Raw genomic sequence first — 21,825 nt, 5'->3', positions numbered from 1 at the left:
TATTTCACATCTTTTGTCTGTAGTTCTCTTCTCTGTCAGGGCTTATCTCTGTCTCCCCCACCTCTTTTTTGTCTCTTGTTATGTCTCGGCGCCAGCTGTTGCTAGAAGTATTATGCTTTTGGGTCGTCCGTCCATCTCTACATACATACGCACTTCCCATTCTTGTGACTGTGATAACACAGGACCCCCGGGAGGGACTTTCTTTAAATTTGGCAAAAGAATTTACATGAACTCGCAGATCAATTGATGAGATTTTGGAGGTTTAAATGTTCAATGTGAAATTTGGCATACATAACCACTTGGAGTCGCGGATGAACTGATTTTGATTTTGGAGGTCAAAGGTCAAGGTTACTTTTTGTTACGTCTCCAGAACTGTATATGTATTTGTCCTGAACTGGTGAAATTCAGTTACGTAAAGTCCCAGTGGCCTAATGGATAAGGCACTGGCCTCCTAATCCAGGGATTGTGGGTTCAAGTCCCACCTGGGGTAAATTTCAGCAGAGTGGCGTAGCGGAAGCGTGCTAGACTCGAGATAGAATTGATAGCAGAGAAACGCAAAAAAATGTGAATTCAATGATTATTGAGTGAAAGGTTTACTAACTTTGCAACTATTGGAATACTGCAAGTAGTAACGTCAGAAATAAATACTGAACTTACAGCCAATGCTGTCGTGGGAAAATTAATAGTCCAACTCGGATACTATGTTTCCTGGGGTCAGTGTTGGGACCACTGTTGTTTAACTTATAACGTATATAAATAATGTATGGGATGTGTCAAAAACACTGACAACCATTTTATGTGCTGATGATACTAATTTAATCTGTTCTGGATACAGCAGAAAATTAATTAAAAAAGATGAGCTGGTTTGATGGTAATAAACTAACACTTTAGTGAAACTAAATTTATAATTTTTGGTAATCGTGCCACAACTTTACACAAAAAACTTAAGATAAATGATATTGAAATTGAACGAGTAAAAGACCTTAAATTTCTGGGAGTCATAATCACTGAAAAATTATGTTGGAAGCCACATATACACCAAATTAATGCTAAAATATCCAAAAAAATTACTATACTGTATAAAACCAATTATTTATTGAATCAACGCTAATTGTGCAAGTTGTTCCTTCATACTTCCATAATTACTTACTGTTTGGAGGTATGGGGAAACACTTACAAAACAAACACTGAACCTATAATCATTCTTCAAATGAGAACCTTAAGAATTGTAAATAAAACCACTTATAGAGCACCAACTAACCCACTAATCCAATTAATTCCAGTGCTATAGATGGCGGGTGTAGAAAGATGAAGAAAGGGAAGAAAATAAACAAAAACATTGTAAATGAGTGTAGATACAGTATGCATGTTAAAATAGATATAATCAACCATGTTTAAACACGCCACAAGCTATCTTGAGGGTTACAATTTTATAATTTAAAATACGGGTCACTTCCTGTCACCCTGGAGTCGTACCGTCTTATATAAACCGGTGTGCACGGCAAACTTTTAAAACAGAATGCAAAGACGCCAGTAAGACAAAGCTGATATGACTAATGTTTAACCTGTGAGAGAGATCTGAGTGTTGCGTGGTTATTGTAACTAGGTAATGTTTGTGAAGTATGGTATGGTTTTAAACAGAATGACAGATTGATGAATGTAGCAGTAGCATGTAAATCACTGTAGTTTTAGATGTTAAAATGTGAGCACAAGAAAGCTATGGGATTACTGTGGGGAAATGGAGAATGGCTAGGTTAACTGATGTTTTTAAACATTGTGAAAATTAACGTAACATATGAACACTTTAAACATTTACAGGCATATAACATATACCTGCAGTCTCAGTCTTTGGATGGTATAGGTAGCGTATCGCTACCGTGACAGCTGACATCCGCCCCGTCACAGTTACCTACAATTTTGGCAATGAATGAGTATTTCACATTGAACACTTACGATTGGGTGGTCATTAAAATCAGGGCTTTGCAAGTACAGATATAAAAACCAGAGTCAGAAAGAAGCCTTTCGGTACTTCACTAAGCTATGTCACATGGGACAACACATCTGAAAACCAAGTCATCACATTGGTTACCTTCCAGCAATGTAACATTTGCAAATGGCAGTGGCGGGATTTGAACCCGCGCCTCCAGAGAGACTGGAGCCTTAATCCAGCGCCTTAGACCACTCGGCCACACTACCTGCGCAAGACTATGCTCCACATCGTAACACACACTGGGACCTTAACTAACGTAATGCTTGTTAACTGTTATCACTCTTTGTCATTTGTCTCTGGCATTGTTGATTATTAGAATATTGTAACCAGCATTAAGTGAGTAGGTTTAGGTCTGTGTGAATATGGGCTGAGCATTTACCTGGACTGAATTTGTAAACATCTTCTTTTGCATATTCATTGTAAAGAGCCATTACTCCTCCAACTGCCAACTATTGTTCCAGAGACAATAGGATATACAGTTTCAGATTGCAAGGTAACTGTCCAAGACCAAAGACCTCATTGAAATGCCTCAAGTGATCAAAACAGTTTGTCAAAATGGGAAAGGTCAGGTTTTTTATAGCAAATTCCAGCACAGTTCTAAAATTATTTTTGAAAATATGTCCATTTACCATTCAAAAACAAAAGTACAATCATGAAACACATACTACTTAGATAGAACGAACTTGTTCAGGTGGCAATGAAAGAATCCCAGAGACGTGGACCCTCTGGCACAGCGATACTTGGTCAGGACCGCACCCCCCTTCTTGATAGTCCTCGTCTCTATATAAAGCTGCACACCAGGCCGGTCCTGGATGCACTTGACGTGTTGTTGCTGCACACGCCAGATGTGCTCCATAAGCACCTGGTCCAACAGTGGCACCCCCATGAGGTCCCTCTTGTTTCCCCCTCCCAGCTCCTGCAGCAGCCGCTCAATGATGGTGATGGTGGCCTCCTCACCGCGTGTCCTCCTGCGACAGTACTGGCTCAGCTCCTTCTTACTGATCTTTGCATCCACCACATGATCAGTCATGGTTGGCACACCCTCCTGCCTGAGCTGCTCTGTGTTTGGCCGCCGCGACAGAGAGAGTTCCCCTGCATCCAACTTAAACATGCAGGCAGAGAGACAGCTCATGAAGGTGGGGTAGAGGGAATGAGCGTCAGTGGAACACCAGACAGCCAGCCTTCGCATGAAGTACCAGATGTCCAGCCGTATGTGGAGGTCTGGCCACTCCCCAAACCTTGTCTGCGGTATGCTGGACCACTCACTGATGCAGCAGCCACAGTGCACATACAGCAGCAGTGGGGGTGCAATAGCTGACTGATGATGTATCAGGCTTTTTGCTGGTGGTTTCTTGGTCACAGCAACAAGCTTGATCATTGACATACAGTTGCACGCCACGTATCACAAAACTGTTTGGTGGGGCCTTATGTATTGCTTGTATTACATTAAGTGACCTGCATACCAACGACCGTAAAGATTAATATGTACATGGTTTGCAGAACTGTACCTTCTGATAGACATAAGGCCACTTGGGTTATCTTCGGGCTGCTCTATGGTCTTCTGCAGAAGGATAAATCCCAGAGTTGGCTCACTCCAGATTATTTAAGCAACAAACATCCCTGGGTGGACTTGAACCACCATCCTTTCAGTTAACAGCCGACTGTGCTGACCTATTGCGGCACAGAGACTGCGCCTGTTTGATGTTTTATGAGCGGGAGCTCGACCTTTAAGCCACAAACATTTGCACAATTGGCTTTTTGGGTTGAGCTGCACATGTATGCTTATCAGGCTATTTTCTTGTTACTCAGAAATTGGGGAAGCTGACTCATGCGGAAATGTAGAAGCTGGTTGTGCATTGTATTTTTCTTACATGTTAATTGGATTCTGACTTTGAATTCAGATATTTGGCATCCAAGAAAATTCCAGAACTGATGATGTATCAGTCGTTTTGCTGGTGGTTTCTTGGTCACAGCAACAAGCTTGATCATTGACATACAGTTGCACGCCACGTATCACAAAGCTGTTGGGTGGGGACTTATATATTTGCTTGTATTACATCAAGTAACCTGCATACCAATGACCGCAAAAATTAATGTGTACATGGTTTGCAGAACTGTACCTTCTGATAGAGGTAAGGCCACTTGGGTTATCTTTGTGCTGCTCTATGGTCTTCTGCAGAAGGATAAACCCAGAGTCGGCTAACTCCAGGTTATTTAAGAAAAAAAACGTCCCTGGGTGGACTTGAACCACCATCCTTTCAGTTAACAACTGACTGCGCTGACCTATTGCGCCACAGAGACTGCACCTGGCTGATGTATTATGAGCGGGAGCTCGATCTTTAAGCCACAAGCATTTGCTTTATGGCTTTTTAAATTTGAGCTGCACATGTATGCTTATCAGGCTATTTTCCTGTTACTTAGAAATTAGGGAAGATGGACGTGTATTGTAATTTTCTTACATGTCAATTGGATTCTGACTTTGAATTAAAAATATTTGGCATCCAAGAAAATTTCGGAACTGATGATGTATCAGTCATTTTGCTGGTGGTTTCTTGGTCACAGCAACAAGCTTGATCATTGACATACAATTGCACGCCACGTATCACAAACCTTTAGGGTGGGGCCTTATGTATTTGATTGTATTACATCAAGTGACATGCATACCAATGACCGTAAAGATTAATATGCTGTCAGCGAATGCCACCTATATGCGACAGGCCTCCGCGTGACAGGCGGAGATACTGTCCATTATAAGAGACTCTCACATTTCTTTGATAGCAGGATCATTCTCAATCCTTTTGTAAAACCTTTGTCTTTCTTGGAGTATATCCACTATAATACATTCTTAAAAATTGCGTATCTTTTGCTATGGTTAGGCCTCGTATCCAAACTACTCTGGCAGATGTAGTAGTGTCGATGTAGCCTTGGGAAATAATTAGCAGCTGGTAGACAGATCTCCCCATCGGGAAATAAAACCCCAGTCTTCCGTGTGAGAGGCGGAGGCGACCATCCAAAGTTTCAGTAGTATTGTGGTTTTTGTGTTGGAAAAAGTTGCACTGTTTGAAATAAGCTTTTGAGATACAAGAACGTCTTCACTTGGGACAGCAATTGACTCCCAACCCGATGGGAGAAATCCTGAGCTTTGAGATTTGGAGGGGCTGACTTTGATTCCGAATGCTTGACACTGGACTTCAATCTGCCCCAGTGGGCGCTGTAGATCACTGTTTGATGAAGCCTACAGAACAACATAATCTGGAAAGAGCAGAAAAGGAATTACAAAGTGCCCAGACTTGACACTCTCCCACCGTCTGCTGCGCCTTGTGAGGTGCTGTTCATGTCCAGTAGATATGCTTTTTCCATCGCTTGACAATATTCCCATTTAGGGTCAGGAGTTCTCCTCCCATGCTGAACACAGCCTGAGCCAAGGCCCGCTTTCCCCCTCATGATTCACCCCAGTGGAAGCTGTAGATCAATGCCTGATAAAGCCAAATGAACCACATAAACTGTGCCAACTCCAGCGGCGCCTTGTGACGTTTCATTCATGTCCAGGAGTTGTGCTCTTTCCATCGCTTGAAAATATTCCCGTTTAGGATGAGGAGTTCTCCTCCCATGCTGAACACAGCTTGAGCCAAGGCCCACTTTCCTCGAGGCCTTGTAGCATTGGTTAGCTGGTAGAAAAGTCTCCCCGTCGGGAAATCGAACCCCGATCTTCCGCGTGACAGGCGGAGATACTGTCCATTATACTAACAAGGAATACCCAAGCCTAAAATTTGGCACATCAAGAAAAGGTGGCGCTATTCCAACACTTAGGCCACAGTCAATACATGTAGAAATATTTAGGTTTACTACATATTTGCTGTCATTCAAATCCATGACAAATCATCTGTGACTGAATCTGGTTTAAAATCTCTATTTTGTAGCATTTTGAACATTTGCAATAAAATAAAAAATGTGCATTTTCCCAAAAATATGCAAAAAAATTGGATTTCATCAGTTTCCGTAGTGTAGTGGTTATCACGTTCGCCTAACACGCGAAAGGTCCCCTGTTCGAAACAGGGCGGAAACACATTTCTTTGTTTGTATTGACTTCGCACAATCAAACTCTGCAAAGTTAAACTCTCCATGACATTCACGGAAAAATCTCCATGACGTGAAATCGTGGCCAGGCCTACCAAAGTTTCCCCAGTGCAGTAGTCATCACATTCAGAGATTCAGGAATATCCTGTCGAAAATTGATGCAGAAAAACTAGTCCACTCATTTGTTACTTCTAAGCTGGATTACTCCAGTTCTTTATTATCAGGTTGCTTAAAAGAGTCCATAAAGATTCTTCAGCTGATCCAGAATGCTGCAGCACGTGTTCTGATAGGAACCAGGAAAAGAGATCACATCTCTCCTGGTTTGGCTTCTCTTCATTGGCTTCCTGTAAAATCCAGAATAGAATTTAAAATCCTTCTTCTCACCTACAAAGCTCTTCATGTTCAAGCACCATCTTATCTTAATGAAAAAGAAAGTTGATGTGTATATGCATTAATCTAAAAGAAAGTTGATGTGTATATGCATAAATGAAAAAGAAAGTTGATGTCATAATGAATTTTGATGAAGACAAAAGGAATGGTGATGAAATAATAAAAAGAAAGTTGATGTGTTTATTAGGGATGATCCGAGTACTCGGCTGAAACGAGTATCCGGTACGGATAAAGCACTTTTGCCGAGTACAAGTATTTTACGAGTAATATGAGTCAATATCTGTGCTCGGATTGAATAAAACTCCTCAACTGGCCGCGCAGCGTTCTGTGATAATCACAGCGCCCCCCCCCCGCCTACAAACCCGCTCGGATCAATCACACACACACAGAACATGGAGAAATGCGCTCTCTCTCTCTCTCTCTCTCGCTCTCTCCTGCTCCGTCAGTCAATTCGGTCTGCGGATCTGTTCCAGTAACGTTTAGGGTTTCTTCAGCTTCAGGTTTGTTTTTAACTTCGGTTTGTAGTCCTTACATAGTAACCAGTAGATTTCTGGTGAACGTGGGGTTTGTAGTCCTTACATAGTAACCAGTAGATTTCTGGTGAACGTGGGGTTTGTAGTCCTTACATAGTAACCAGTAGATTTCTGGTGAACGTGGGGTTTGTAGTCCTTACATAGTAACCAGTAGATTTCTGGTGAACGTGGGGTTTGTAGTCCTTACATAGTAACCAGTAGATTTCTGTTGAACGTGGGGTTTGTAGTCCTTACATAGTAACCAGTAGATTTCTGGTGAACGTGGGGTTTGTAGTCCTTACATAGTAACCAGTAGATTTCTGGTGAACGTGGGGTTTGTAGTCCTTACATAGTAACCAGTAGATTTCAGGTGAAAGTGGGGTTTGTAGTCCTTACATAGTAACCAGTAGATTTCTGGTGAACGTGGGTTTCAGACACGCTGCTTGGTTTAAAGGAAACTCCCGTTGTGTCTCTGCCATCAGAGATTTTTTTTTTTTTTTAACTGCCAGCTGCAGTTCATTATATATACACATCAAATTTCTTTTTGATTTATCATCACCATTCATTATGTCATCATCAATATTCATTATGTCATCATCACTATTCATTATGACATCAACTTTCTTTGATATTAATGCAAATACACATCAACTTTCTTTTATATTAATGCATTTACACATCAACTTTCTTTTTAATAAATGCATATACAAATCAAATTTCTTTTTGATTAATGCATATACACATCAACTTTCTTTTAGATTTATGCATATACACATCAACTTTCTTTTAGATTAATGCATATACTCATTAACTTAATTTTTGATTTATCATCACTATTCATTATGTCATCATCACTATTCATTATGTCATCATCACTATTCATTATGACATCAACTTTCTTTTAGATTAATGCATATACACATCAACTTTCTTTTTAATAACTGCATATATACATTTTAATTGAAAGACAAGAACTCATTAATAGAATTTGAAATAAGTTCGCAAAATTCTTTGTCTGCCAATAGAAGAGAGTTAAATCTCCAAAGAGGTGGGCTACGTTTATAAGTAGAAAGTTGAATATCTAATAATAAAGGTGAATGGTCAGATATTACAATACCTAAATAGTCAGAGGAAAATACACCTGCATTAAGCGTACTGTCAATTAAAAAGTAATCATTCCTAGAATGTGAATGATGCACCTGGGAAAATCTCCATGGATCAACAAGACCATTCAGTTTCATGTCTATAATCAGAGAATATTATAGACATAGCAGATTGAGTCAGATTTCGAGGATTAGAACGATCCAAGATTGGGTCAAAAATACAAATAAGATCCCCACCGAAGATCAGCAGGTGTGTATTCAAGAAGGGAATGTTACTCAGCAATCTGTTAGCGAATTCAACATCATCGAAGTTTGGGGCATTTACATTTACAAACAAAACCCTCTTTTGTGAAAAAGTACCAGCAACCATGAGGTATCTGCCATTCCTATCAGCAATAACATCAGTGGATGAGAACTGAACTTTTCTGCTAACTAAAATGGCGACTCCTCTAGCTTTTGAATTAAAATTTGAGTGGAAAACTTGAGCCACCCAAGGGCAATGTAACCTACGGTGATTTTTGACGCGAAGGTGAGTCTCCTGCAAGAATACTATATCAGAGTTTAAACGTTTCAAGTGTGCAAAAACCTTAGATCTCTTAACAGGATTCCCCATACCTCTGATATTCCAACTGATAAATCTGAGAGGTGTGCCTGACCCAGCTATGCTGGGATCTATAATGCCATTAACCATTTAAATAAAACAAATAACATAAAAAAAAGAAAATGGTCATAGTGAGCCAGGGTGGAACACCCACCCCCCAACATACCCCCAAACACAAATACACCCAAAGTCCCCATATAACCATAGAACAAAGGAGACAGCAGTGTTTCCCACAATAACCAAAAGTTGTCCACAATAGCGTTGAACAACCCGGAGACCATGCAGAATAGACAAAGGTAAGAGAGAAAAAAAACTCCCGCCGATCTCAACACTGTTTAACAGTATGCACATGAATATAGTAAAGCACGTAAAAATGCAAAATGACAAATAATAGTAGGCCCTCAGTCCTGTACTATCAGATGGAGAAAGCATAAAATGAGGTAGTGCTGATCATATCTGAAGTACAAAATACAAAATATATATATATTATGTTAATCACATACAGTAAGATTGAAGGAAAAAAAAATACCTGCTATAAACAAACAGTGACACTAACCTAGTTAGTGTAGCAAGCCAGAAAACCTGAAAATCTACTGAAAACAAATACTGAACATGTAGATAAATAAGGCTGGTGAGTCCACAAACTAAGGAATAATAGAAAAAAACTCTGAAAAGCTACTAGAGCTCACCCAGAAATCAAAGTTTTGACATAGTCGCTGGCTTCATCCGCAGAAACAAAGTCCTTCTCAACACCGTTGTATGTGATGCGAAGTCGCGCTGGATGAATCCGACCATATCGAGCACCGACAATGCCACGAAGTTGGCGTCTGACCTCGTTGAAAGCAGCCCGAGCCCGAGCAATCTTGGCAGTGTGATCCGGGAAGAGTGAGACGGTCAAGTCTCTGACTTTCATCTGTCGGAGCTCTCTAGCGCGGCGCAGAATGTCAACACAGTCACTGTAACGATGAAATCTGCACACAATGGCTCGTGGACCATCACCAGGCTTGGGTTTGGGTTGGAGGGTCCGGTGGGACCTGTCCAAAAGAGGCTCTTTTTCCAGACCCAACGCTTCCTTCAGTAAGGCGGCTACACATAACTGCACATATACATACAATTTCGTTTTGATTAAAGCATATACACATTCATTGTGTCATCATCACTATTCATTATGTCATCATCACTATTCATTATGACATCAACTTTCTTTTATATTAATGCATAAACACATCAACTTTCTTTTTAATAAATGCATATACACATCAACTTTCATTGATATTAATGCATATACACATCAACTTTCTTTTAGATTTATGTATATACACATCAACTTTCTTTTTAATAAATGCATGTACACATCAAATTTCTTATTGATTAATGCATATACACATTCATTATGTCATCATCACCATTCATTATGTCATCAACTTTCTTTGATATTAATGCATATACACCTCAACATTCTTTGATATTACAGTTTTTTTCAGTCGCTAACAAGCACTTACCCATACTTCAGATACTTTTTCTAAACTCTTAACACAGACTCACACCTACAAAACACAATTGGCCAAATGGATAATTTTCTTCTCAAAAACACATTTTGTTAAATATATACTAACTCTTCATTTCAAAATAGAACACATCTTTCTCTGCACACACTAACTTTACCAAAACCCTGGAAACCTGGCTCAAAATGAAATTATTCTGTCAAAGAATAACACTTGTTTTCACTTCACAAAGTACATGCAGTCAATCAAAGTACACCAGGTTTCAGAATACTGGCTATTGTTGACATTACAAAAACTGCATAGACTTTTATGTTTCAGTTTTACAGGTATTTGCATGCAAAACATGCAATCCACCATTTTAACACTACATTTCTTGGTTGGGAATTGTATGTCCACATGTCCCGTAATGTTCACATTCATCAGTTTTCATTTCCTGTTTACTACAGGAGGTACAGTAGAAACACGGTATGATAGAACAGAATTGCTGCATTATTGTACAATTTTATACAGTATTGCTTACAGTGAACAAAATATCTATGAAACGCATAAGAAAAAGAAAACTGTAAAAAGCCCAGATAGAAAGGGAGGGAGGGGAATAAAAAGCACAAAATTACTGCTTTTACTCTCTGCGATCTTCAGGGTTAGGTCACATGTTTTCATCAACATCACATCTGATATTATCCATGGCCATGCACCTGGGATGAAAACGCTTGGTATGTCGGATCCATCCTCGGCAGTCATGAACTGTGATGTCCCTGCAGCCAGCATCCATGGCTTCAAGGAGGGACATCTGGTCATGTGGCTGATGGTCATAAACCTTCCACCTCCATGCAGAGAAGAACTCCTCTATGGGGTTGAGGAAAGGTGAATAGGGTGGAAGGAAGAGACTTACCAGTCTTGGGTGGACTTCAAACCATGTTGTTATTGTTTGTGAATGATGTAAAGCCACATTGTCCCAGGTAATTACAAAGGGCCACATGTTTTCACCCTCCTGATCCTGCTCTGGAACCAGGCGCTGGTGGAGATCATTGAGAAAGGCAAGGATGCGCTCGGTATTATAGGGTCCAACCTGACATCTGGGATGGAGTAATCCTGCACACATGGTAATGTTTGCCCCTCTCTGTCCTGGCACATCAACCGTGGCCCTTTTTCCAGTTATATTTCGTCCACGTCGACGCCTTTTGGCCAGATTGACTCCTGCCTCATCTATGTATATGATTCATGAGGGGCCTGGTTGGCCTCCAATTCCATAACTCTCTGAAACAAAGTTAATGTAAATCATGTCATTACTGTATACCATACTGTACTGTAACCTATTACTGAGATGTTACCTGCTGGCAAAGTGCAAAGCTTATAGAACTGGACAATGAATTGAATACACACTATACCTGGACATACTGTCGTCGTAGCTCCTTGACTCTCTCACTGTTCCTCTCAAAGGGAACAGCGTAGAGCTGCTTCATCCGCACTCTGTGTTTGGACAATGTCCGTGTAATGGTTGTGAGGCTGATGCTATCGATATTGTCAAATATCTCATGGTCCTCCACAATTCTAGCTTGAATTTCCTACAGTTTTATTGCATTATTTGCAACAACCATTTCTACAATGGCAAGCTCTTGATCATTATTGAGGAGCTTTCCTCTTCCCCCAGAGGGTGGAAGACGTTACATTCTTTAGAGGGAAAAACAATTCAACATATGCATTACTGTGTGAATAGAAACAAGCCATGTAAAATGCAGAACTTACCTGTTGGTTTGTTGAAAGTTCAAAGTCCTATGTATAACTGTCAGTGTAATAGAAAAAAACAACCCTTGCCACTTAGTCTAAGCCAGACTGGAATCAGCTGTGGTTTGCCCAATTCACCCAACAGAAATCAGCTGTGTGTGAATTATTCAATTGTTTTTTTTCATTATCAGCTGATATACATTGTTTTTTAACTGCTATCATTGCAGAAGCAGAGGTTTTTATACTGTGTCTGAGGTTTGGATTATTGTTTTTGCTGTTGTGGGATGGTGTGTGTTAACATTTGTAAATACTACAAAAACAATCCACAATTTTGTTGGGAGGTATAGCTTGTCTGTTAAGAAAATGTAAGCATTGTGGAAATGTGTTCACTAACTGCATATTGTGTGAAAATGACTTGAAATGTGTGAATGGTTTGGCCACAAAAGACCGATGCTGTGCTAATTGTGTTTAGAGTTTTGAAAATGTGACAACTGGTTCGATAAACGCTTGTTAGCGACTGAAAAAAACTGTAATGCATGTACAAATCAACTTTCTATTCATTGTATTATCACCATTAATTATGATATCATCACTATTCATCCCTTCTCTCCAAAGCCAGGAGCATATCTGGCCATGTTCATTGCTCAAGCAAAGCCAGCAACAGATTACATGAGCTACAAACACAGTAGAACCTCCCCCAGCACACGCTCATAACAGATGAAAAAACAAGGTGGAACAATACTTTCTACATGCTCCAGCGGCTGGTGGAGCAGCGCAGGGCTTGGCATTCTAACATGGGTAAAGATTCTACAATCATCTATCCAAATGAGTGGGGGTTAGCATCAGACATGCTCACTGTTCTTAGTCCTTTTGAGGAGGTCACACGGGCGCCCTCAAAACCCAGCGCCTACATCTCTGAGGTCATCCCCCTCCTGGATGGCCTTGCTCCATCATCAGGTCACTGCATGCTGGTGAGGAATCTGAGGATGAATCAGATCCGTTCCTGGCTGGTGATGATGATCAGGATGCCACAGTGGGGCTGGGCCAACATGTTGCAGCTGAGTCCAGGGAAAGGTTAGGCACAGCAGCAGGGAAACTGGCAGCCAATCTGAGCAAAGAACTAGGATGGCATTTTGAACCAATTTTTTTTAGCACAGCTGGAAATGTGTTCAGTCCACAGCGTGCAAACTTAGATCCTAGTCAAGTGGAACATCTGGTCTTCATTACAGTCATCATCACTATTCATTATGACATCAACTTTTTTATAGATTGTGGCATATACACATCAAATTTCTTTTTATTATATCATCGCCATTCATTATGTCATCATCACAATTCATTATGACATCAACTTTCTTTTAGATTTATTCACATACACATCCACTTTATTTTTGATTAATGCGAAATAACGATTCAAAATGAAATCAAATTCACAATAAAGATAAAGTAACATGCGTAACAGATGAATGAGTTTCACCGGTCACCATGGTACCCAACAACATTTTCCAACACATCAACTTTCTTTTTCAGTAATGCATACACACATCAACTTTCTTTTGATTTATTCATGTACACATCAACTTTCCTTTTAATAAATGCATATACACATCAAATTTCTTTTAGATTAATGCATAAACACATTCATTATGTCATCATCACTATTCATTATGTCATCATCACTATTCATTATGACATCAACTTTTTTTATAGATTAATGCATATACACATCAACATTCATTGATATTAATGCATGTACACATCAACTTTCTTTGATATTAATGCATATGCAAATCAACTTTCTATTTAGTGTATCATCCCTATTAATTATGTTATCATCACAATTCATTATGACATCAACTTTCATTGATATTAATGCATATACACATCAACATTCATTGATGGACAACCTTTTCTTTGGGAACATTGCAGCAATCAGCCTAACATCTATTTCTCGGACTCTAGCTAAACACAGAGTCCGAATGAAACAACTACACAAAGTTCCTTTTGAAAGGAACAGTGAACGCATCAAAGAACTTCAGAACGTCACCAATACGTCCAGGTAAGGTTATCCAATACAGTCATTACTGCAAACTACTCTATAAACCTGGAGTACATTAGGACATACAGTAGATATACAGTACAGCACAGCAGTTACATCCACTGTGTCTAATTACTTTCAGAGAGTCATGGAGTTGGAGGCAAATCAAGTCCCACATGAAATTATCTTCGTTGACGAGGCTGGCTTCAACTTGGCGTAAAGGCGTCGCCGTGGGAGAAACCTAATTGGAAAAAGGGCCCCAGTTACCGTGCCGGGCCAGAGAGGAGCTAACATCACCATGTACGCCGCAATCTCAACAATGGTGCACTCCTGCATAAATGTGAGATTGGCCCCTACAACACCGAACGCCTTCTTCTGTTTTTAGAAGACCTACACAAAAGACTGGTGCCAGAGGTAGAAAGGGGGCAGGTGGGAGACCACTTGCCAATATATGTGATCACATGGGACTACACATGACATTCCACCATTCCCGTACAATCCCAGCCTGGTTTGACGCCCATCCAAGGATGATGTCCCATTTCCTTGCCTCTTACTCTCCTTCGTCAACCCCATTGAGGAGTTTTTCTCAGTCTGGAGATGGAAGGTATTTGACCATCGTCCACATGACCAAATGTCCCTCCTTGATGTAATGGATGCTGCTTGCCAAGACATCACAGCTGAACACCGCCAGGGTGGATAAGGCATGCAAAAAGATTCTTCCCACGATGCCTTGCCAGAGAAGATATCAGGTGTGATGTGGATGAGAACATGTGGCCAAATACAGAAACCGAGCAGATTAGAAGATTACTTTTTTAATTATTATTCTGGTGTTCTTTCTGTTTGTATATCTTGCAGTAATGTCCTTCTGCGAATAAAGTCTTTACTGCAGCAATTCTGTCTCTGTCTTTTTTTTCATAAACGGTACATTTTGTAAAGCTACTCTGAGATGGTCATTTATTTTTTGTATTGAATTCTTCAACAAAAGAAACAAAATGAATGTGCAAAACACAATCCATGATCAATACAAAATACTGTCTATTGTGTAAAGGCATACCTGACACATCTAAAATAATGAAGTTTCTGTAATGTCAGCTGATGATAGAGTTTTTTTTGTCATTGTGTTATGATTGACTAAATGTTCCTGTTGGAAGAGAACATGTGTTAGTGTTTTGAATAATTATTTGATTTTGAAACAAGTTTGCAGTGTTTTGTTAGACATAGTGTGTAGTGTTAGAGTATTATTGTATTGTGAAAATTAGTTTTGGAGTTTAGTTTACAATGTGGGATTTTGAGCATGAAATTAACTGTTTTGCCAGTTGTGTGTTTTGTGTGTGTTGGTGTGTTAAGAGTTTAGGAAACTTGTTAACTGTATTGAAAAATCTGTCATAGGAATTGTAAAAAACTGTAATGCATATACACATCAACTTTCTTTTTAACAAATGCATATACACATCAACTTTCTTTTAGATTTATGCATATACACATCAACTTTCTTTTTGATTTATCATCACCATTCATCATTATGTCATCATCACAATTCATTATGACATCAACTTTCTTTTTAATAAATGCATATACACATCAACTTTCTTTTAGATTAATGCATAAACACATAAACTTTCTTTTAGATTTATTCATATACACATCAACTTTCTTTTAGATTAATGAATACACACATCAACTTAAGTTTTGATTATTGCAAATACACATCAACTTTCTTTTTCATTAATGCATATACACATTCATTATGTCATCATCACAATTCTTTATGACATCAACTTTCTTTTAGATCAATGCAGTGTGTTCATTTAAATATGGGTACACCTACATGTAGGGCTACGAGATTGCAATATAAGCCTATATATTAATATTAGGAGTATACATAAGTTAAGGATGCATAAAATAAATAAACTTCAACTGGGATTTTTTTTTTTTAAAGGGATTTTTTTTTTTTGCTAGCTCTGGAGGGAACTACTAGAATTGTTGGGCCCTTGTAAATTACAGAGTGTGGTATAGACCTACTCCAACTGTGAAGGGTCTCGAGATAACTCTTGATACTATATTGATACTATAAATTAAATTGAATTTAATTGAGTCAGTACGGACTTGGGGTGCAGCATGTAACAGGAGAAGGAGAAGTCATCAGTTGGGCCTGTGCCTCTAGGAATGGGGGTATTAATATGACTAGGAGGGGTGGATTCATTTCAACATATTCTCCATCACCCAGCCAGGTTTCAGTAAAACTAAATAAATCAATATCATAATCTGATATTAATTCATTCATCATCTTGGTGAAGGTGAAGGATTAAAGACCCAGTTACTTTAACATCAGAGTGTAAGGTCTTTAATCTTCTGAGGTATGATCCCATCCAGAACCGTGCCATATCTGCAGTCTTAGGATTTCTGGATGGGGCCGTGGCTGCTGTTATGTGTATAGCTGTAAATCTGCTCCCTAAAAACAATAACAGGTCCGGCACTCCTTTTCCTCCTTTGTCCTTTGGCTTCTTCATCACTCTTCTTTGTACTCGTTCCCACTTGGACCTTTACAGGAAATAAAAGATGGCTTGTTCCAGGTCTAAAATCATTTTCTGGGTGGGATAAAAACAGAGCTGATGAGTAAAAGCAAAGGTAAAATCACTGCCTTGATGATTAAAACCATTGCTTCTAGTGTTAGTCCTCTAAGTCTCCAGTATCCTACTCTCTGACTAACTTTCCTTACTCTGTCTGGCCAATTTGTTTCCCACACCCTTCCCAATGAAATTTTTTGATCGGTCCTGGTCACAGTCCGGGGGAGTCCTGTCGTCTCAGTCGCTGTCCACGGCCCATGAAAATCATCTTGCTTCTATCATTTAGCTGCTGTTAAGACTCTGAGTCTAGTTAAGGATAGTTCAAAGAAGTACAAAAGACTCGGCCAAACAGCAAAGCCCCCCCCAAAATAGTTTCAACTCATCAGCGTTTCCCTCCAAGGAAGTCTTTAGTAAAAGGCAAAAGTCTTGTGCATTATGAAGAGAAACCAGAGTGAGTACAGCCGTCTGATCGAGAGCAGCCGAAAACCCTAGTGGACCCAGTCCAAAGCATCGCGGTAAGCCTCACTGGGTGTCCAACTAAAATGATAAGAGGCAACTTTGTAGACTCCTTACTGATGTTTATATCTGTACTCACAATGCCTTTTTTAAAACACCAGCCAATCACAAGTGTCACATGTGAATAATCAAGGTGTGAGTAATCAGGAAGCTCACATAAAAGATAGTGGCAAGGAGCAACCACATCTACCAAATGTTTAACTTTACAACCCGTGAGCTCCAAATGTCAATCACACATCTTCCCGCCCCTGAGTATTAAGTGTAGAGCAGAGTGGCGCAGCGGTAGCGTGCTGGGCCCATAACCCAGAGGTCGATGGATCGAAACCATCCTCTGCTAATTGTATCAGCATTACTTCTATTTCCTGTGTGTTAATGTTTAATGAAGCATCTGTTGCTGCATCTGTCTGAAGTGAAATGTCTCCACCTGCTGAAAAATAAACTTAATCGCATGTCAATTATATTTCATCCACGAATATGCAAACTACAGTGCTAATACCTGCTGTAACACCCATAAAAACTGGAGCGTAATACAATAAATATACTGCATTTGAAGTGCTTGTAGTGCTATCTGATAGTCTGAGGTATAAAAGGGACACCGCTTAGTTTGTGTCAAATGTGCTCTACCACTGAGCAACATCCCCTGAAGATTTTCAGATTTTTTTTACTCTTTTCCAAGATAGACTAAGACTTATCTTTATTAATCCTTCTGGGTTGACTCACCGCAAAGAAATTGAAATATTACGGAATAAAAGAAGAAACCTGGGTAAAACATGTAATGTTAATGTTGTATATGGCTTCAAAACCTGTAAATACAACTGCGATGGCTGGAAATCAAACCTGGGGAAAATGCTTGCACTGCTACGGTATAAATCATAGTTGAAAAGTAACACACCTGTTGCCTTTCTGCTGCTTTCTGCTCTGTTGATAAACTTTTCAATTGGTTAGTAGTAGTTACCAGACACGGGCAAAGTGCAAATCGCAGAGCACTCCCTGTGTCTGTGGATCCTCATGGAGGCAGCTTGATTGATTGATAAAGTCCCTTATTTGTACCATAAAAGAGATCTAATATTTTATCAAATCAGTGGGGCAAGTAACCTTTCTGGCTAATCTTGACAAATAAAGCAAGTAACCACACAATGAAAGCTACTGCGATGGCTGGGAATCAAACCCAGGTTAACTACTTGGAAGGTAGCTATGCTCACCACTATACCATCACTGGACAATGCAAATCTTGGCCAGTGAGACTGATTTTTGCATTAATTACCATGAACACAAGGAGATTGCCTTTTAATACTTTTCTCTTTCAGAATAAGAGCTTTTTGCAGCTCTTTGGCAGACTGGAGACCTGTTGGAGATGCCGGGGATTGAACCCGGGGCCTCATACATGCAAAGCATGCGCTCTACCACTGAGCTACATCCCCTGAATGTTTTTGGCTTTTTTTTTACTTTTTGTGAGATCATTGAAGAAGAGAAGACACCTGGGTGAAATATGTAATATTTATGTTGTATATGGTTTCAAAACATGGCGGTGGCTGAAAAGTGAGCCTTGGGAAAATGCTTGCACTGCTATGGTGTAAATCTAGTCGAAAAGTAACACATCTGTTGCCTTTCTGCTGGACAACACAACACTCACTGCAAATCTTGTAACACATCTGGGCATTGAGAAATGCACTGGTGGAGACGGGTGGCTTCCAGTACCTATGAGATAATACAATATTGTTTATGAAGCCACAAACTATGTAGGGTGTTGTTTTAATGCCCCGGATCCCTAACAGGGAGTCTACCTCCTTCAATGTTCAGTTAGTTTTCTGATTGGTTAAGATTTCTGTTGGGACCCCTACCCGGGAAAAATGTTGAAGTAAACTATTGGCCACTTGTCTAGCCTTGGTGTTTCTGAGGGAGAAAGCCTCTGGGTAACATGTTGCATAATCACAAATCACTACGATGTAGTGGTGACCTGCCCTACTCCTACTGTTAAGGAGTTTAGATCGGTGGTTGGAGTCACCTGCTAGACACCCTCTGCTACAATTCTCCATGTCTTTTCTCTCTCTGTCTGTCTGTCACCCCAACCAGTTGAGGCAGACGCCCCCCCACCCTCTTAAAGAAGCCTTTCCTTGTCTCAGAAATAACCACAGAATCACAACTTCCATGCTTGTGCCAGTATTCAACCACCTGAAAGTTGCTGTATTTCCAGTATCAGTTGTGTTTTTTTGTTTTTAAAACACCTGCCCCGTGTGAGGATTGAACTCACGACCTTCAGATTATGAGACTGACACCCTGCCTACTGCGCCAACGAGGCACTCTCAAAGGTTGGGAAAATTCCGTAAAATTTGGTCTTCAATCTTAATAAAAACAATGTATGTGGAGACCTAAGCACTCCACATACTTTGCCAAACTTTGCGTAGGAATCGGCGTACGCCCGTCCTACGCCTGTTTTAGGTCGTATGCACGTTACATAAATGAGGGCCAATGTGAGAGCAATAAAAAGTTCTTGAAGAAAGGTTTGTACTTGTGGACGTTCTAGTTTTTTTCCCAATTCTTCTGGTCACACTTGGCACTATTTCACATCTTTTGTCTGTAGTTCTCTATTCTGTCAGGGCTTAACTCTGTCTCCCCCGCCTCTTTTTTTTGTTTCTTGTTATGTCTTGGCAAGAAGTATTATGCTTTTGCCTCCTCATCCTTTCAACCGCCGTGACACAGACCTCCCTTAGTTTTTTAGCCATTTTACTGAGAGTTGCTGAACTGGCCGCAATGCTGTCATCCATCATGTCAATCTGTCGTAATCGTAGACCCTGACAAAATCTCCATAGGCAAATTTAAAAGAGTAATGTTTATGTATATCTGAAATCATGAACAAAACATTCAGTGCTTTACTTGGCATGTAGTGAGACTGTGGTATGTGTTTGTTATCATTGTTATTACTTGCCTACCTGTACATGAATTGCATCCAGTTACTGAAGGAGATCTTTGAATGACTGAAGATTGACTTGTGCCTGACAGAGATTTGTTTTTCCGTTCCAACATGTCGACAGGTCCTATTTAAAAAGAACAGTAATATTAAATACTGTTTTTATTAGAAAGATGTCCATGGCCTAGACTAGGAGCTAGTCCAAGTCTAGTAATGATTTTTGTAATCATCCATGTGCCGGACATATTCTGATATGATAACCTTTGCAAAGTGAAAGCTTTGTTGTAGGCTAATTACCATGATTTTTATACCATATTCCTTATGACAGGTGTCCGGAACAATGAAATGATTATTACTACAAAAGTATCTACACAAAGCTAGTAAAACAGAAATGATATGCCCACCACCTAGGTATGGGCAGTATTTCTGATCATTTATACATCATTTATATGTATCATGCTCAGTATTATTGTATTTAAAAAAAATACATGATACTGTAGTTTATTTTGATACATGTCTTGGTTGCTGTATTTTGTATTTATTTTGATAGGCTACTTTTACAACTTTAGTATTTTGTATCTTGTATCAAAATAAATTTTGAGTATGCCTATTTGATTTTCGCCCATCCCTGCCACTGCCCACTATCACACACATTAATACATAGTGTTGTAATATAGGTTACTTACCAAGCATACTGATCTCCACTGTTTGCCCTTTTCTTCAGTTTCATGCCGTGATGACATATTCTGCATTTCACTTTAGTTTTTAGGAGTTTCTTCTTTGAAGCCACTTTATAAGCTTCAGTGTGTTTCTTTCGGGTCATCATTAATAAGCTTTTTTAGCTTTGTGAAGCTAGTCATTTTTTGCAAAAGATTTGCTTTTAAATGGTAGTGGTTTGCAATCCAATAGTCTGCTCTGCAATTTGCCGCTCTGCAAAGTTCCCTCAGTGGGCCCGCGTTCATACGTCATCAACGTGCGACCAAGAAAACGACGCCAAAGTTAGACAGCCGAAGCATGGACAACGTCGAAAAAAATAAAAAAGGGATGCGGACCCGGGGCAAAAGAAACCGAGGACATGAACACATTGGAGGAGATACCTGTCATTAGTGGTGAGTATTTTTTGTGTTACACTTTTATTCAAGCACTGTCACTAGAGGTTTTCAGACCGGGGCGGGGTGGACCAGCAGGGAATGGGAGCGGAGCCGGGCAAACAGGCAACAAAACCGCGCTCTATAGCCTCTCAGTGAACGCCGCCCGAATAACCGAACACAGCCTCCGAGTATAGCTGACTCAGCCCCGGGGTGCTAAAGCTGATGATACATGGAGCAGCTTTTAGAGCAATGGTGCAGGGCAATTTGGTCAATGGTACTGAGAAAAGATTACTACCATAATCCTCTTCCCCCACACTCTGCAACCCAACCCGCCCCGCCGCTGTAACATTAAACGTCAATCATCATATGTGACAAATTCCTCCCTCTCTTTTTGCCTAGAAAATAAAAAAACGTATTTGTTTGTTAATGAAACAATGGGTATATCTTTATTTAAGTAAAGTGTATGGAAACGGGCCAGTAAAAATATGTTCTTTACTGTACTATTCTTTGCCAACAACGTGTAGTGTGGGTGTTTGTAGTAGGTTTACTGTCAAAATATAACAAGTTAGGAGTGAAGGTGAGTTTTGAACTCCCTTCTGCTACATAGCAGACAATACATTAATACATTTAATTAATACATTTTGAATAGCAATAAGATTAAAATAATGTTTTAGATTCATTAATTAATGAAACATTATGTATTTCAGGGTTCTGCCATGAGGCACTACCGCCACAGCTGGGACCTTAAGCAAAATCCAATGAGTTGGAGATGTTTAAGCTGAGGGTAGAGTGGCAAAGGAGA

At 39.8% G+C, this 21,825-nt stretch overlaps 6 non-coding genes across 6 annotated transcripts; 3 read left to right on the top strand and 3 right to left on the bottom strand.

Annotated features, from left to right (window-relative positions):
- The first annotated feature begins 417 nt into the window (after positions 1-417).
- Positions 418-490, top strand: trnar-ccu (transfer RNA arginine (anticodon CCU)). Its single transcript has one exon. It is a non-coding gene; the product is annotated as a tRNA-Arg (tRNA).
- A 1,624-nt stretch (positions 491-2,114) lies between these two features.
- trnal-aag (transfer RNA leucine (anticodon AAG)) lies at positions 2,115-2,196 on the bottom strand. Its single transcript has one exon. It is a non-coding gene; the product is annotated as a tRNA-Leu (tRNA).
- A 3,787-nt stretch (positions 2,197-5,983) lies between these two features.
- Positions 5,984-6,056, top strand: trnav-aac (transfer RNA valine (anticodon AAC)). The gene has a single exon. It is a non-coding gene; the product is annotated as a tRNA-Val (tRNA).
- A 10,790-nt stretch (positions 6,057-16,846) lies between these two features.
- LOC116678211 (U5 spliceosomal RNA) lies at positions 16,847-16,963 on the bottom strand. Its single transcript, XR_004329198.1, has one exon. It is a non-coding gene; the product is annotated as a U5 spliceosomal RNA (small nuclear RNA).
- Positions 16,964-17,289: 326 nt separating this feature from the next.
- On the top strand, positions 17,290-17,361 carry trnam-cau (transfer RNA methionine (anticodon CAU)). The gene has a single exon. It is a non-coding gene; the product is annotated as a tRNA-Met (tRNA).
- A 1,012-nt stretch (positions 17,362-18,373) lies between these two features.
- On the bottom strand, positions 18,374-18,445 carry trnaa-ugc (transfer RNA alanine (anticodon UGC)). The gene has a single exon. It is a non-coding gene; the product is annotated as a tRNA-Ala (tRNA).
- Between the last annotated feature and the right edge of the window lie 3,380 nt (positions 18,446-21,825).

The sequence above is a fragment of the Etheostoma spectabile genome, unplaced genomic scaffold, assembly GCF_008692095.1.
Source record: "Etheostoma spectabile isolate EspeVRDwgs_2016 unplaced genomic scaffold, UIUC_Espe_1.0 scaffold00006646, whole genome shotgun sequence".
In the NCBI taxonomy this organism is placed as follows: domain Eukaryota; kingdom Metazoa; phylum Chordata; class Actinopteri; order Perciformes; family Percidae; genus Etheostoma; species Etheostoma spectabile.
Note: the sequence above shows the minus strand (reverse complement) of the source record. Positions and strands in the feature narration are given on the sequence as shown.